Here is a 16,030-nt window from a genome sequence, read left to right on the forward strand (position 1 = left end):
GCTGAATGAATTGCCATGTCCTCCAAATTTGTCCTATCCTCTCCGATTAGTTTAATTTATTTATTTATTTATTTTTGAGACGGAGTCTCACTCTGTTGCCCAGGCTGGAGTGCAGAGGTGTGATCTCGGCTCACTGCAACCTCTGCCTCCTGGGTTCAAGCAATTCTTGTGCCTCAGCCTCCTGAGTAGCTGGGACTACAGGTGCCCGCTACCACGCCTAACTAATTTTTGTATTTTAGTAGAGATGGGGTTTTATCATGGTGATCAGGCTGGTTTTGAACTCCTGACCTCAAATGATCCGCCTGCCTTGGCCTTCCGAAGTGCTGGGATTACAGGCATGAGCCACCATGCCTGGCCCTCCCCAATTAGTTTTTTTTTCTTAGTTTAATGTATTTTAATAGCAAACGTACAGGAACAGCACAGAAGACAGACAACATTCAGAACATGTACTTGCATGTAGGACAACTCAGAAAAGTGTAGTGAATGGATGGAATCTATTGTATGATAAAAATGCTACAAACACCGTTTAGTTGCCGTCAATAAGAAATGTACTTGTTTTGAAAAAATCCAAATGCCAGCATTGTCCAGAAAAATTTAACAGGTTTATTTATAATTAAGTTGAACTGCTGAAACTTGTTCACTGAAACATTTTAACTTGTATTAATGTTTTATGACTCCACATTTATATTAAAAATTCACACACAAATGAAAATGGAAAAACTACCAATACCTGATTTCTGTCCCCTATTTTTCCACTTGCAATCATATACCTAGGTACCTTTTGACCCCATGGAAAAAAATTATCTAACGTTCAGAACTACCGGTTAACAGGAAGAAGAGACTTTTTTTTTTGAGAATGAAATGTTTCCCATCATAGTGGATTCTTCAGCACGTTCTCCACGTATGCAGCGTGCTAGCTTGATGTCTTTTGGTATAATTGTTACACGTTTGGCATGGATAGCACACAGGTTGGTGTCTTCAGAAAGGCCAACCAGCTAGGCCTCACTTGCCTCCTGCAAAGCACCGATAGCTGCACTCTGGAAGCGCAGATCTGTTTTAAAGCCCTGAGCAATTTCTTGCACCAGACGCTGGAAAGGAAGTTTGTGAATCAGAAGTTCAGTGGACTTCTGATAACGATTAATTTCACGAAGTGCCACAGTACCAGGCCTGTAACCATGAGGTTTCTCCACCCCTGCAGTAGAGGGCGCACTCTTGCAAGCGGCTTTTGTAGCCAGTTGCTTCCTGGGTGTTTTACCACCAGTCGATTTGCGGGAAGTCGGCTTTGTAGGAGCCATGATATAGAGACCTCCTTGCTTAACCACCCCTTCTCCTTCCGCTGGAGCTCGGCGAGCTAGAGTCGGCGCTGGCGTTCGAGAGCGACGGTGGCGCGGCGGCGGCTGCGAACACAATTGCTCCAATTAGTTGTAAGCATATTTTTTAAACCATGCTTACTTATGTTATACTATAGTTGTGTAAAGATATTTTAAAGCATTAGCAAAGGATTTAACCATTTAGTAATCAGAGAAGGAAAAACGTGTTAGAAAAAAATGAAGAGATTAATCTTTGTACTTTAGCTCAAGAAAACCTGGGTTTCTTGGTAAAAAAAAAAAAAAAAAATGTAGATTCTTGGGTCTAATCCTGGATCTAATGAACAAGAATTTTTTGGATGATGCCTAGGAATCTGCCTTTAAAAAGTTACTTTTGGGGACCAGTGTTTTGAGATACAGATGTTAGGGAGATGGGCAGGGAAACAAATATTCTTACTAGCATTGTTTTATCTTGACTTTTTCATGTCTGAGTGAGGGAAAATTACTCTGTAACACCTCACTTGTGATAAACCGCTCCAGATTCCAAAGCAGAAGCAGAGTGAGGATGGTGTGTGTGTGTGTGTGTGTGTGTGTGTGTGTGTGTGTGTGTGTTGGAGTTACTGGGTTGCCATTAAACTTAATTGACTCTAGTTATTTCTATTTTCTCATGTCATGCCCAGGATAAATAATGAGTCTCAAAAGCATTGAAATACTTTTGACCCCTAAAAAACAATCTATTAGTGTTTTGATTTTATAATATATGTAAGAGTTATTAGTTACATCTGTTTCTTCTCTTTTTTATCCCCCACTCTTGTCAAAATGTTAGTCATTAAATAATAGGTATTTTAGATAAGAAATAAATATGTAGATATTTATTCACAAAGACCCTGCAATTTTTCCCCAAATAGAAAAAGCCAACTTTTGTCTTCAATGAAAGACAGAAAGGGTAACATATGATATGAATTATTAGATATAGGATACTCAAATTCAAATTTGTTTATTATAAATTTGTTATTTTAGAAGTGACAGCTAGGACATGGAATGACTAAAAATATGTACATTCAGTAACACATTTAGAAACATAGGAAATTTTAGAACTAGGTACTTTGAGAATTAAGAGATTAAGAAGGGATTATTTTCTATCTGCACAGTTCTCAGGGAATAGATATAACGAGTGATCCTAACTATTTGAGTAAATGTCAACTGCCAGCAGACACCACCAGCTTATATCGAAGAAAAGTCACAAAAATATGAAGAGATTCATCACACTGGGAATGGAAAACATGGAATAAGTCAGCAAGTCCAGCAAAAGAAGAAAGTATTACAAGTATAATTTAAAAATAGTTTTGGCAAGAGGAGGTTGGGGAGAAAGCAGAGTAGGCTATAATAATAATTATAACTCAAAGATGGGCCAGACCTAAATGTACACCTTGGCCTCTTTCCATCCTAAAATGTTCTATATTAGCAAAAGAGGTGTTATGATTTATACTCAGCTCCAAGTCTAGACTCGTTTAGGTTTCCTGTGTTTAAGTCTGCTTCTTTCTTACAAAAAAATCTAGTCATCTAGATCTCAAGTGAAATGTGCAATTGAAGGTATAAAAATAAAATTCAATTGAGGAAGGCAAGTTTGTCCTTAAAATAAAATTTAAAATACCAGCATTTATTTTTAAAAAACTACCTAATTACATCTAGTCCCATACATATGTTCAAGATTAATATGCAACTGATGCATGAAAATAAAATTCAGCTGAGGGTAACTACTGTATCATTAAAAAGAAAATAGAAAACTAGCATTTCTATGAAAACGTCTAGCTAATCATATAAAAACTCATATACATGTGCATTGAGAAGTAAATGCTGATGATATATTATTTGATTGAGGTCAATTTTTATTCGAAATATTTTTGCATAGTGGGGATTTGTTATGTTAAATAATTTTGAGATTGACTGGATCTCTGAGAGGGCTTAGTAATATATTTTATATTAAATTAATCACAGTGAAAAAATCTTTGAAATAGGCTTGATGTTTATAATTATAGTATTCTGTGTTTAAACGTGAAAACATTGTCTCCTTTTAAAAATGGTATTAACTCTAGGAGACAGGATATATAATGATCAATTCTTTCCACCATGAAACTCTTATTAATTACTAAAAGTGTTAGTATGCAAAATACAATATAAGTTGATAAGAAAAACCAATTCACATTTGATACCCAGTGGACAAATTAGAATAAAATATTCTAATGTTCAAAGAGCACTCTGTTTTCTATAATGTTCTCTGTTAAGCCTTTGTCCTTCTGAGTATGGTGAGTGGCAATCCTGGCCTTACCTTCAAACATCTGCTTCATGTTTAAATTAAATTATGCTACATGCTTGTCCCTGCATAAGAGTAGCAAATACTCAAAGCACAGTGAAAGGGATAGTAAAAGACTTCTAAGTAGGAGAAGTATTAAAAATATTCTCCAACTGGTAAGGCTGGAACACTGATGATCAAGACAGTTCTGTTGAAGGGTGGGAGGCGCCCTCTTCTTTGCTCCTTCAGGTGTTAACCTTTGTTTTTAGATGGTGGTTGATTGCAGGGCGTGGAGGAGGGCTTGAGTGTGGCCTGTGTGGCCTGGGTCTAGAGAAGCTGTTATTTATCAACCAATTTGGAAAGAGTTTAACTGCGGTATTTAAAACTGTGGCAGCTGTATCTGACCAAAAGTTAAGCTTCTGAACTTTTCCCCATAGATCACAGAGGGTGGGCCTCCAGGGAAGGTTTCAAGCAGGAGGCTGAGTTGAGGAGGTTTTTGTTTTAGAAAGAGCCTTCAGGTAAGCAATGTTGAAGATGATCGATTGCATGAGTTTGAGAAAACATTCAGGAGGATTGGTTTTGAAACCTAAGAAAAGAATTGAGGTAGTGGCTAGGGAGCAGAAGTGAAGAAATGGATGTGAGAGCTACTTTGGAGGAGTAATTTTACGGTCAGTGACAATTTTAGAATTGGATAGGGTGTGAGTTTGACTCCCAGGGTTTTGGACCGCTGTGGAAAATAGTACCATTACCTGGGAGAGGATAAAGATGTAGTGGTGTCTGTTATTTGTTTGTCTGGTTTGCTGGCTGACTGGTTGGCTTTATTTAATTAATTTTCTGAGAAGAGCCATGTTTATAAGCTGTAGGCACAACTGCAAATACATTAATTTAAACATATAATAGTGCAGCTTTCTCTGTTGGACAACAAAAAAGAACCAGAAAAGGAAGAGGGTGAGGGGCTGAATAACATTCCAAGATCACCTGTTATACTCTTTTAACTAATTTTGGAATCACATTCATGCCGTACAGAGGATAATACTGTTGCCATTTCACAGATGAGAATTCTGACTTACCAGGTTTGAATGACTGGCCTACTTTCTCATAGTCAGAATGTGGCAGCGTCACAATTTAAATCCATTTCTGTCCATCTTCAGGGTCTCAGTCTTTAACTTTATGAAAGTACCTCCAAAGTGGAAAAGAGGGAAAAAGAATGAAAGGGAAGAAAAGAAAAGGGAAAGAACGAAGAAAAAAGTATTGAGAGTGACCAAAGAAGAAAAAAGCAAATTCCAATTGAAAGGGACCAAGCAGAGATGCTCATCCATGAGCAGTTCTTACCCCTGCCTAGACGAGTTCATAGTCCTCCCTAAAGGTAGCAGGAGGTTTACACAGAATATTAGTTCCTCATAGGTGTCCCTAGCCTTCAGGTGACCTGAACGTGCAGCCAGTAAGTGAACTGGTGTCAGTTTATGGCCAAACCACTGCTCTCTAGGCTTCTGCTTTTAGAGTGGTGCTTTTCAACCTGAGCTGCTGCAGATCCTCACATTCTTTCCGGTCTGTGGAGTAATTGAGAGTAGGCTATTAGAAACTTCCATAGGAATCCGACTGAGTACTGTTGTATCCGTTGGATCCAGTAATTTTAAAAGGGGATTGTATTTTGTACGTCTGTTTCATTTTTCAAGTCATTGGCATTGCATTTTATGAAATAATATATCTGTGATGAATTGGAAACAAAGGAACAAAAACTGGCCCTTCACCACAGATAATTTGAGAAGTAAGCTTTAGAGCATCAAAAGAAAAAAAGATGAGAAGCTGATAGGTGTTTTTGTGCTCTTGGTAACAGAGACTTTCTCTTATAAATGTGATGGTTTAGTGAACTGCCTTTACATAGCAATCTATTGGCCCCATATACAAATATAATCAAATGATTTGTGTCATTCGAAGCTACACAATAGATGAACCTGGTTTTTGTAATTTAACAAAAAATCCAATTTATGTAACATATTAAAAGAAGCATTATCAACTTGTTTTCTCCTCAGAAGACTGTAGCTATTAAACTCCTTAATTACTTCATTTTCACTCGCAGTGTAACATTAGCAGTTTAGCACTTCAAGTACAAAAATGATTAATGAGCTTGAGAATTCACTCGCACACCTATCACTTTGCATCTTGACATAACCCTGGAGCCTGTTCTCTGTTCTAGCCATAGACATACTTCCCTAGCAAATATCTTATTGCATATTAAATGCCTAATCATTGCAAAGTATGCATAATTATAGTCATCTTTCCTGTTTTTTTCTACGCAAACAAAAAAGACAACAAATCAAATGCATTCAAATGTAACTAACATTTTAAACCAAAGTATAAATCCATAGGGAGCATCATGATTTTTGCATTGTAACTGTCCCCGAAAATTCAATTGTGATTTGAGCTGAAATGTCATTCATCTAAAAATGTATCTTAAAAATTTTTTTGAACATGAAGGAAAAGACTTTCAATTTCTATATTTATATGTATGTGAGTACTGTGACTTGGGAAAATATGACGAGAGTAAAGACTGCATTGTAGATTCAGAGAATAAGATTTTATTTGGAGTTACTGTCAGAAATATCTGCAGGGGGCTATTTCTGTCTAACCATCCTTGGCTTGCATTGATGACATGTGCCTACATGTTTCTTTTAGCTTTACTGAATTTCTTTTTTGATCTCCTCCAAGGTGATCCCACAGTGCTGACTTTGTCCAATCATTCCCGAGGCTTAATCTTTTAAGTATGATCAATGGTTCTTTGTGTCTTTGCCTTCCCTTGGTTTTTCTACTGTATTCTGTGGAGTTCAGCCACAACTCTGTGCTGTCCCTGCCTAATAATCCTCTTTTCCCCACATGCTGATCACCTCTAAGCTACACTCTACCACATTCAGTATGGAATCAGGAAGACTAAATGAACTTTTTCTCAGAACTCAGAGAACTGTGCTTGTCAGGCTTGTTGCCATTACACAACGTTGTAGTTGCTGGAAGGTGAACCAAACAACTTCCAGGGGCTTTCCATGTGCAAGGGAAGAGCAGAACTGTAGACTACTTGCTAGACTCTAAATCTGGTCTCCAATTGTTTTTGTTCATGTAGGTAAAGCCATATGGTGTAAATTTGTACCTGTTTCCATTTGCTTTTAGAGGGAGACATTTAGTTCGGGGACAAAATAAATAATGTCCATTGAACTGGACATGGTCAAATATTTCCAATAAATTTTTAAAACCATGTGTGCACTCTGGTAAAGCACAGGTATGATTATCTCACTGCACAAGTGTATACTACAAATGCAGTCTTGTGGCTGGACATCTCTGACCAACAGCTAGACCACTGAAATTGCAAGGCAATGCAGTCAACTAAGGCAATGAGGCGCTGTTCCCAGGAAAGATCGTTTGATTATGATACAATCAGGACTCCTTATCTAGACCCATACTTGATAAATAGGGTTGGCAGATAAGTTACAGGACGCCCAGATATAAAAACAAGGAATTTAAAAAAGTGTAAGTGTGTCCCAAATATTACATGAAATATATTTATATTAAAATAAAATTACTCCTTATCTGATATACAAATTACACTGGGTGTCCTCTATTTTTATTTACTCAATATGGCAGTTCTATTTATAAGTGGTACTTTTTTTTTGCTTTTTTTTTTTTTTTTGAGACAGAGGCTCGCCCTGTCACCCAGGCTGGAGTGCAGTGGTGTGATCTTGGCTCACTGCAACCTCCACCTCCCAGGTTCAAACAATTCTCCTGCTTTAGCCTCCCGTGGAACTGGGATTGCAGGCGTGCACCACCATGCCTGGCTAATTTTTGTATTTTCAGTAGAGACAGGGTTTCACCATGTTGGCCAGGCTGGTCTCGAACTCCTGACCTCAGGTGATCCGCCTGCCTAAGCCTCCCACAGTGCTGGGATTACAGGCGTGAGCCACCATGCCCAGCTGTAAGTGGTACTTTATAAGCAGCAAAGATTATTTGAAACAGTACACTTCCTGAGGTTAGTGACTAATGAGATTATTCCTATATCCCTAAATGTCATAGAAGTGGGAGGAAATGTGAAAAAACAGAGACTCAAGAGTGGGTGTCAGCTATGGAGCACGCACGCGCACTCTGGTGCTTGCCCACGCTGCACTGGCCTGCACGGGCCTACACTGGCCCACGCAGGCCCACACAGACCTACACAGGATCACTCAGACCCACACTCTCCAGGTTAGAGCACTTACCCAGTGGATGGTTCAGCTTTCTGGAGGATAGGTGGAGCGTTCTTAATGCCAGCCCGTTTCTGGTCCCCACTAGGCTGTGGTACCCTGAGAAGTCAGAAGGCGATGTTACATACTAAGAAATGCTTCCTTTGTGCTGCTGCAGGATGCCCGGTGAAAAAAATCTGTAAAATGACATCCAAATAACCCAACCCTTGCCTGTGTGGATTTTGAACTTGCTAAAAGACACAGTGGACCCCACCTATTTGTGGATTGAGCTAATAAAAATAATTTAACAAACAATCTGATAAATATGATGGATATGGGAAAGCTGATAGTGAAGATCTTTGGGTCTTATAAGACTGTCAAACAGGAAGTCCAAGAAGAAACAGGACAAAGAAGAAAGATGAATTGCATTTCTAAGAAGGTGTTTAAATCCAGTACCTCCAAAGTATTAACATAAAGATAAATGCATTACTAGGCGGTTTTTGAATAATTTTTTTTGTTTACCAACTAAATCTATTATTCTGTAAGTAGGACTATATTAAAGTGAAAAAGAGTAGCAAAGTATGAATGAATACACAAACACACATAAAACTTTCTAATTAGAACAAAAAAACCTTATTTCTTTTGGTCCTTTTGCTTTGTTTTTTAAAGGTACATAATTGAAAAATCAGCTATTCTGAATGAAAGCTTTCTATCAAGTAGATGATACTTAGATTTATTTTTGCTGTCACCTGGCTTAGTTGGCTATATAAACATAACAAATTGCTAATTGACATTAGTAAATATACAGTATTTGTGACTTCCTTCAGTCATTATACCTTTGCTCGAGAAAGTAGACTTAATTGCACCATGTATTGGGGGCTGAATTTTACCAGTACTACTTATTTATCCAGCAGTGGCTTTCTATTTGCTATATATTAACAATTTGCATCTTGAATTAGACAATTTTCTTGTAATGTGGAGATATTTATTACTTCTAATGACATGTCAATTCTACTTTACTTTTAGGCCTAATTTTAAATTCACTTAAGAAAACCATTTTTTACTGAAGAGATGTGTACATATTTTCAAGATGGTCATTTAAAAAAAATTCCAAGCAAGTGAATGAAATCATTCTTGGGCTGTGAATTACCTTAAAAAATACATTTGGGAAATATACAGTGCCTACTACCCAAGATAGTTATGGTGACTAATTAGCTTCTTACCTAGATTTACAGCACTGTTACCCTGCAAAATAATCTTTGTAAAATAGGTCACAAACTGGGTCTGCCTGAATCTTAAGTATACATTTCATGTTTCATGGTTTTGTACTGCAGCTCTAAAGTAAAACAAAACTTACTGTCAATCGAATCACTTTGGAGGCTTATGTTGCCTCACATGTCTTTTGCTTAAATTCTTGTCTACAGCTGCCTGTCTGATTTGGATCTTGTGCCCTAATCCTAGTAACTGGACTCCTGTTTTGCTACTGTGAACACATTTTTGTCTATTCGCCTCATGTTAGTAACTCCCTTTCTCATTCTTCCACATGTCTGGTTCTGAACACCCTTCTGATGACTACAGCTCTGATCCCTCCTCTCCTGGTGATTGATGTTCTGAACCTGTCTTAGGCTGTTGTATAACAAAGCGCCGTAGACTGGATGGTTTGTAAACAACAGAAACTTATTTCTCCCAGTTATGTAGGCTTGAAGTTAGAGAACAGGATGCTAGCATGGTGAGGTTCTGGTGAGAACCCTCTTCTTGTTTGTAGAATGCCATCTTCTCCTTGTATCCTCACATGGTGGAGGGCAGAGAGCAAGCTCTCTGGGGTCTCTTTTGTAAGGGCACTAATCCCATTCACGAGGGTTCTACTCTTATGTCCGAATTACCTCCCAAAGGCCCCACCCTCTAATACCATCACATTCTGGATTCAGATTTCATCATATGAATTTTAGAGGGACACAAACATTCAGTCCATAGCAGATCACAGCCTTCAGCAGTGGCAGCCTTAGAATTTCTATGTAGCAGTTAGGTGGTGCTTGGAGCTGAGCTGTTTGGGTATGGGAGAAAAGCAGCTTGTTTTAAAGCCATGTGTGCATTGCAATTACTCTTTTTTTTTTTTTTTTAGTAAAAATTGCATATTTAGTTGTGGTGGCTTGGGGGTAGTAATAAAAATTCATGAAGGAGCAGGTTTCTTTGTAGCCAATCATAGGCAATGCCACTGAATTCAAGGCTGGGAATCCAAAAGAATTGTTTTTTTTTCTTTTTTGAGACGGAGTCTCACCCTGTTGCCCAGGCTGGAGTGCAATGGTGCGATGTTGGCTCGCTGCAACCTCTGCCTCCTGGGTTCAAGCGATTCTCCTGCCTCAGCCTCCCGAGTAGCTAGTGTTACAGGCACACGCCACCATCCCTGGCTAAGTTTTTGTATCTTTAGTGGAGACGGGGTTACACCATGTTGGCCAGGCTTGTCTCGACCTCCTGACCTCTGGATCCGCCCACCTTGGCCTCTCAAAGTGCTCGGACTACAGGCATGAGCCACCGCACCCGGCCAAGAATTGTTTTCTTACTCAGTTTTGTGTCTGCAGCTTTGTATATAAATAGCATATAGCTGTAGTAAATAAATATCTTTGATGATTGATCTAATGTCATAAATTTCTAGTCCTAGATTCCAAATAGCCACATCTATTCAACTGTAACTCTTGGGATACCCTATTTCTCCTCCTTGAAGTTTTCTGTTGGAAAACGCTTGCTTTAGCCACTGCTTGTGGCCTCTCATGTTATCCTCCAGTTACGAAGGTGTTTAATATACTGTGAGCCATGGATAGCATAATACAGTCATGAGATTTGCCATAAAACAGACCTGGAACTGAATTTGTGTCATACCAATGGTCTGGTTACTTAACTTCTCTTTGCCTGTTTTACATTTCAATAAAATGAGGATAATAATAATATTCATTCTTTCTCACAGTGGTTAAGAGGGTTAAGAGGATTAAATTAGGAAACTTAAGTGTTTGACACGTATTTGATAATCAGGAAACACTTATAAAAATTTCCCTCATCTGATATGTTGAACAAAGATGGACTTTGTTCAACATACTTTATCTGTGTTTTAGATAAATATAGATATATTCAAAGTGCTGAGTCATTCATTCAACAAACTGTCTCTTAGGTGCTACTTTACTTCAGGCTGTTTGCTAAGATGAACTGGACCAGAAATTTATCAGAAAAAGTAACAGGGAACATGACATATTAGACTTAAGGACGGCTGGAAGAGAAATGGGGATAGTTCAGGTAGAATAACACAATTAAAAATGTAGCCCCAAGGCCGGGCGCGGTGGCTCACACTTGTAATCTCAGCACTTTGGGAAGCTTAGGCGGGTGGATCATTTGATGTCAGGAGTTGAAGACCAGACTGGCAAACATGGTGAAACCGTGTTTCTACTAAAAATAAAAAAACTAGCCCGTTGTGGTGGCACATGCCTGTAATCCCGGCTACTCAGGAAGCTGAGGCAGGAGAATCACTTGAACCAGGAGGCAGAGGTTGCAGTGAACGGAAATTGCACTACTGCACTCCAGCCTGGGTGACAGAGTGAGAGACTCTATCTCAAATATATATGTGTATATATATATATATATATAAATTACATATAAAATTATATATAAATTATTTATATAATTTATAATATAATTATATATAAATATACAAAATTATATAATTATAAAGTATATATAATTATATCTTTATATATAATTATATATAATTATATAATCATATAAAAATTATGTATATATATCCCCTCCAAAATTGAAGAGAATGGAGAAATAATAACAATTCGAGTTAATTTCAGTGATCTTGGAGACATTGCTGAGGCTAGAAAGGATAGAACTTTAAGAGACTTATAGTTATGTGGACTTTATGGATAAATGCAAAAGTTTTCTCAGGCAAACGTAGAGAATCTCTGCTTTGTTTCCACTGACTTTAAGTATATCACCATGATAAACACTTTGGTGCTATTCTAATTGCATATAAACATGCACAACTCCCATCCTGAAAGTAGGATGACCAATTATCCCATTTGCCCAAGCCTGAGGATTTTCCCAAGAAACAGGACTTTCTTTGCTAAAGCTGGGAGTGTCCTAGGCAAACTGGGACAAGTTGGTCACCCGCTTTAAAGCAAAGGCAAGACTGTGTCTTAATCTTTATGCATCCCAGAACTTTGTGTAGTTCCTTGTATAGTGCTTTGGAGGGGATCAATACATACTTTTGCTGACTCATCAGTTTTTAACCAGACCCTTGTGATTTTGTCTGGATAGTTAACCAGAATAGACATTGGTTCTTTGAGGCTGATAAATTAGGGGAAACAGAACTGTTTGGCTAAAAGTAAAACTAAGAAGAAGGAAGCCAGCCTCATCTGCAATATTGAAAAAAATCTGTGTTCTTTCTCTAGTCTGCACCTGTAATTTTATGCTTCAGGTTTATTTGGACTCTGAGAATTTTCACAATATAGCAGTATTGTTCCTTGCACTCAGTTAAGGAGCAATGCAGTCAGAACAGGGGTTGGAATTGTAATAACCAAATTCCTGCCACAGCTCTACCACCCTCTAATAATGTAAAGTTAAGTAAGTCACTTAAACTCTCAAAGCATTATTGCTTTCAACCAAAGGCAGGTGTATAATAACAACTTCCTTATAAGAAACAGCTCCATATGATAACTTTTATAAAATAGACTTATGAACTTTGAAGGATGAGATAAATTCAAATTATTCTAATGACCAGTCGTGCCATAATGATAGTGATATGCTGATTTAATTGATTCAGATTATGGTTGTCAACGTGTGATACTGAAAATAACTAAACTACCAAAGTTGAATTTCCATGTGCACACTTAAAGGAGAATATCTATAAATATCTATAGCACACCTCTATGGTCACAATTTCCAGTGAGTAACATTAATTAAGTAAAATTAAATTCTTCTGAAGTTTAAGTCTTTGGTCTCCTAAAATGCCCACACTGGCTCAATTATTCATGAATTACAGTTATATTCTTTTTCTTAAGTCTTTCAAAAGGACTAATTTAAAAACCAGAAAAGGTATTAACAAGTCAAAAGAACAAAGGGACATGCTCATTTCAAGTTATGCCTTGAGATTGTAATGAAAACTTAATCTCAAGGGGGTCACATATTTTCTAACTGCTAAATGGGATATCCTAGTTATACTTTTGTATCTAAACTGAACAAAACTTATAAAATTCATTCCAACACACTTGCTAGCTAACAGATCTGAGCACATTTAATAGTAAAAATAATGCTACTGATTACATTCAGTAATGCATTTTGTTGTTTGCATTTTTTCTATTCCGAAGATTGACTGAGTTAGTAGTCCAATGCTGATGTGTTACTTATCAGCTTTGTTGAAATTAGTAGAGTTTTTCCCAGTTGGCTATGATGTCTACCAAGAAACTATGATGACAAAGAAGTCTGGATTTCTAGTCCAGCTGGGCAGCACAATAATAAGAATCATTCAGGAGCGCTGTATGGACTGAATTTATTGAACAAGAAGAAAGCTGCATGAACAAACTGTGGAAGCTTAACACATCTGGTCAGCAAAGAAATTTATTTTGGCTGGAGAGATTAAAAACCTCTTTTTCCAGTAACTTATTCTGCCAGAGGTACTAGACCAGAATCTGGGCCATCCCACAGATCTTAGCATATGGGCATTTTTCAGTAGAAGGAGCATTGAAGTTAACTGAACTGTTTTCTCTGCCTAGCCAATTTAATATGAAATATGATTGAAACCAGTAGGTCCGCACTGGTATTTATTTATTTTCCAGTGCTTTCCTAAACGAGTTTTGTATTATTCAGAGCATAGTGTTAAATTGATTCACCTTTCTCCATATGAGAATTGTAAGCAATTTGATTAGCTTTTCTCTATTTTCGTCTTCTGACATATACTGTTATAACTAAGAAAAATTATAACCCTTTTTTCATACTGAAAATAATTTATATTTAGTGTTTTTGTGCCTGCACAGAATATAATCTCTACAGGATTAAATATCAACATTTGTAACTGTATGGGTGTGATGGTATTAAGAACAATTCCAAAGACAAATTACACTTTTAAATGTTCATGATACTGAATTTATCCCTCAGACCTTATAATTGAACTTTGCAAACCAGATACATTCCTATGTGTTTTATTTAGTGAAGCAAGGAAAGAATGTTAAAAAAAAAATAAAATTAGGATTTTTTTATATGACTACTAAACATGATAAATTAAGGGAGTCTTGTTACCCTGAGAGATGTAACTTTATTGATCTCTCAGTTGAAAGCTGCTAAATGAGTGAATGAAAAGATAGAAGCTGGGGGAGGGGGACTGCTATCTTTGCTCTTCAGGAAATGATTTATGCTAAAATTTAATGACCACCTACTAAGAGCAGTGATGCTTGGGGAGCCTTGGGTCCTTTTTTTCTTCCTTTCCATGCCTTTCACAGCGGAGTCTACCACTGCTGCTCATGCTTAGTTTCACCTGCCTTACTTTCTGTCCAGTTTTCTTCCTGGATCAGGGCCCTGGCACCCTTTCTAACTTCTATTAATTCTGTTTCCTGGCTGTGGGTCATGTTCCTCATATCTACCACCTGCTTTCTAGTGGCAGTACAACAATTACAGCTACCTGCCAGCCCCATCACCCCCCTTGAAAGGAATCCGTTATTTCCATGGTCCTGCTTGGATTGCCTTATTTCAATCCTTTAAAAAAATATTCATTCTTGTGGGCTTTTGACTTTCTCATTTCCAAGGTTGTATTTTTTTAACCTTTAAGTTCAGGGGTACAAGTGCAGGTTTGTTACATAGGTAAACTTGTGTCATAGAAGTTTGTTGTACAGATTATTTCCTCACCCAGGTATTAAGCCTATAACCCATTAATTATTTTTCCTGATCCTCTCCCTCCTCCCACCCTCCACCTTCTGAAATGCCCCAGTGTGTGTCGTTCCCTTCTATGTGTTCATGTGTTCTCATCATTTAGCTCCCACTAATATGTGAGAATATGTGGTATTTGGTTTTCTGTTCCTGTGTTAGTTTGCTGAGGATAATGGCCTCTTGCTCCATCCATGTCCCTGCAAAGCATGGTACTGGTACAAAAACAGACACATAGACCGATGGAACAGAATAGAGGACCCGGAAATAAGGCTGTACAGCTACATCTATCTGATCTTTGACAAACCTGACAAAAACAAGCAATGGAAAAAGGATTATCTATTCAATGAATGGTGCTGGGATAACTGGCTAGCCACATGCAGAAGACTGAAACTGGACCCCTTCCTTACACTATATACAAAAGTTAACTCAAAATGGATTAAAGACTTAAGTGTAAAACCCAAAACTATGAAAACCCTGGAAGACAACCTAGGCAATACCATTCAGGACATAGGCACGGGTAAAGATTTCATAATGAAGACACCAAAAGTAATTGCAACTAAAGCAAAAATTGACAAATGGGATCTAATTAAACTAAAGTCTTCTCTTAAAAGGTCACTACTTTCCAGGTGGGTAGCACATTCAGTGGCTAATATCTTAGTTTGGAGGGCATTTCCCTGGTCAGTGTCCTCTGGAGTTAGAAAGAGCTGAGCAGCATGGCAGCATTGGTCCTCTGAAAGGGGAAAATGTGGAGTGGGATGTGATTAACTGAGATACAAAATCTCAGAGGGTGTGATCCATGACCCTTGTTGACCCTTGTCTTCCTCACACCTAGGAGTGCCTGCAACAATGTAGATCCTAAGTGTTGAATATATGAATGTGTAAATGCAGGTACCTATTTCACAAATTGTCTAGGATTGACATCACCCTAAGGATGGATGTTGTTTATTTCACTGGGAGTTTGGGACTGTGAAAGCCCTGTGTATGGTCACAGGCTTTGAAATGTGTGATGAATCTGCATCTTTAATTGGGTCTCTATAGCCAAATGAGAGTCTTCATTTTTCTGAAGATTCATACTGAGAAGCACAGGCTTTCTTTCAGTGTATTGAAGGTGCATTGTATTAGATTAACACTGAACCAAACCGTTGTCCTTTGAATTTCATGTTGAAATCAAACAATGCGATTGTTTTGTTAAATACTTTAAAAATTGTATTGACTTCTCAAACTAAACAGAAACTTATTTAGCTTAATAGTCAGCTTATATCATATTTTATCTCATCACATTTTTCTTTTCTAATGACTGTATTTGCTTTATTATT

The 16,030-nt window shown here is 37.7% G+C and overlaps 1 protein-coding gene and 1 pseudogene across 1 annotated transcript in view; one reads left to right on the forward strand and one right to left on the reverse strand.

Annotated features, from left to right (window-relative positions):
• The window catches only part of IL1RAPL1 (interleukin 1 receptor accessory protein like 1), a 1,380,067-nt gene that overhangs the window by 69,371 nt on the left and 1,294,666 nt on the right, over nucleotides 1–16,030 (forward strand). The gene's annotated exons all lie outside the window — the stretch shown is intronic.
• Nucleotides 370–1,878, reverse strand: LOC129475659 (histone H3.3A-like; annotated as a pseudogene).

The sequence above is a fragment of the Symphalangus syndactylus genome, chromosome X (assembly GCF_028878055.3).
Source record: "Symphalangus syndactylus isolate Jambi chromosome X, NHGRI_mSymSyn1-v2.1_pri, whole genome shotgun sequence".
Taxonomy (NCBI): Eukaryota; Metazoa; Chordata; class Mammalia; order Primates; family Hylobatidae; genus Symphalangus; species Symphalangus syndactylus.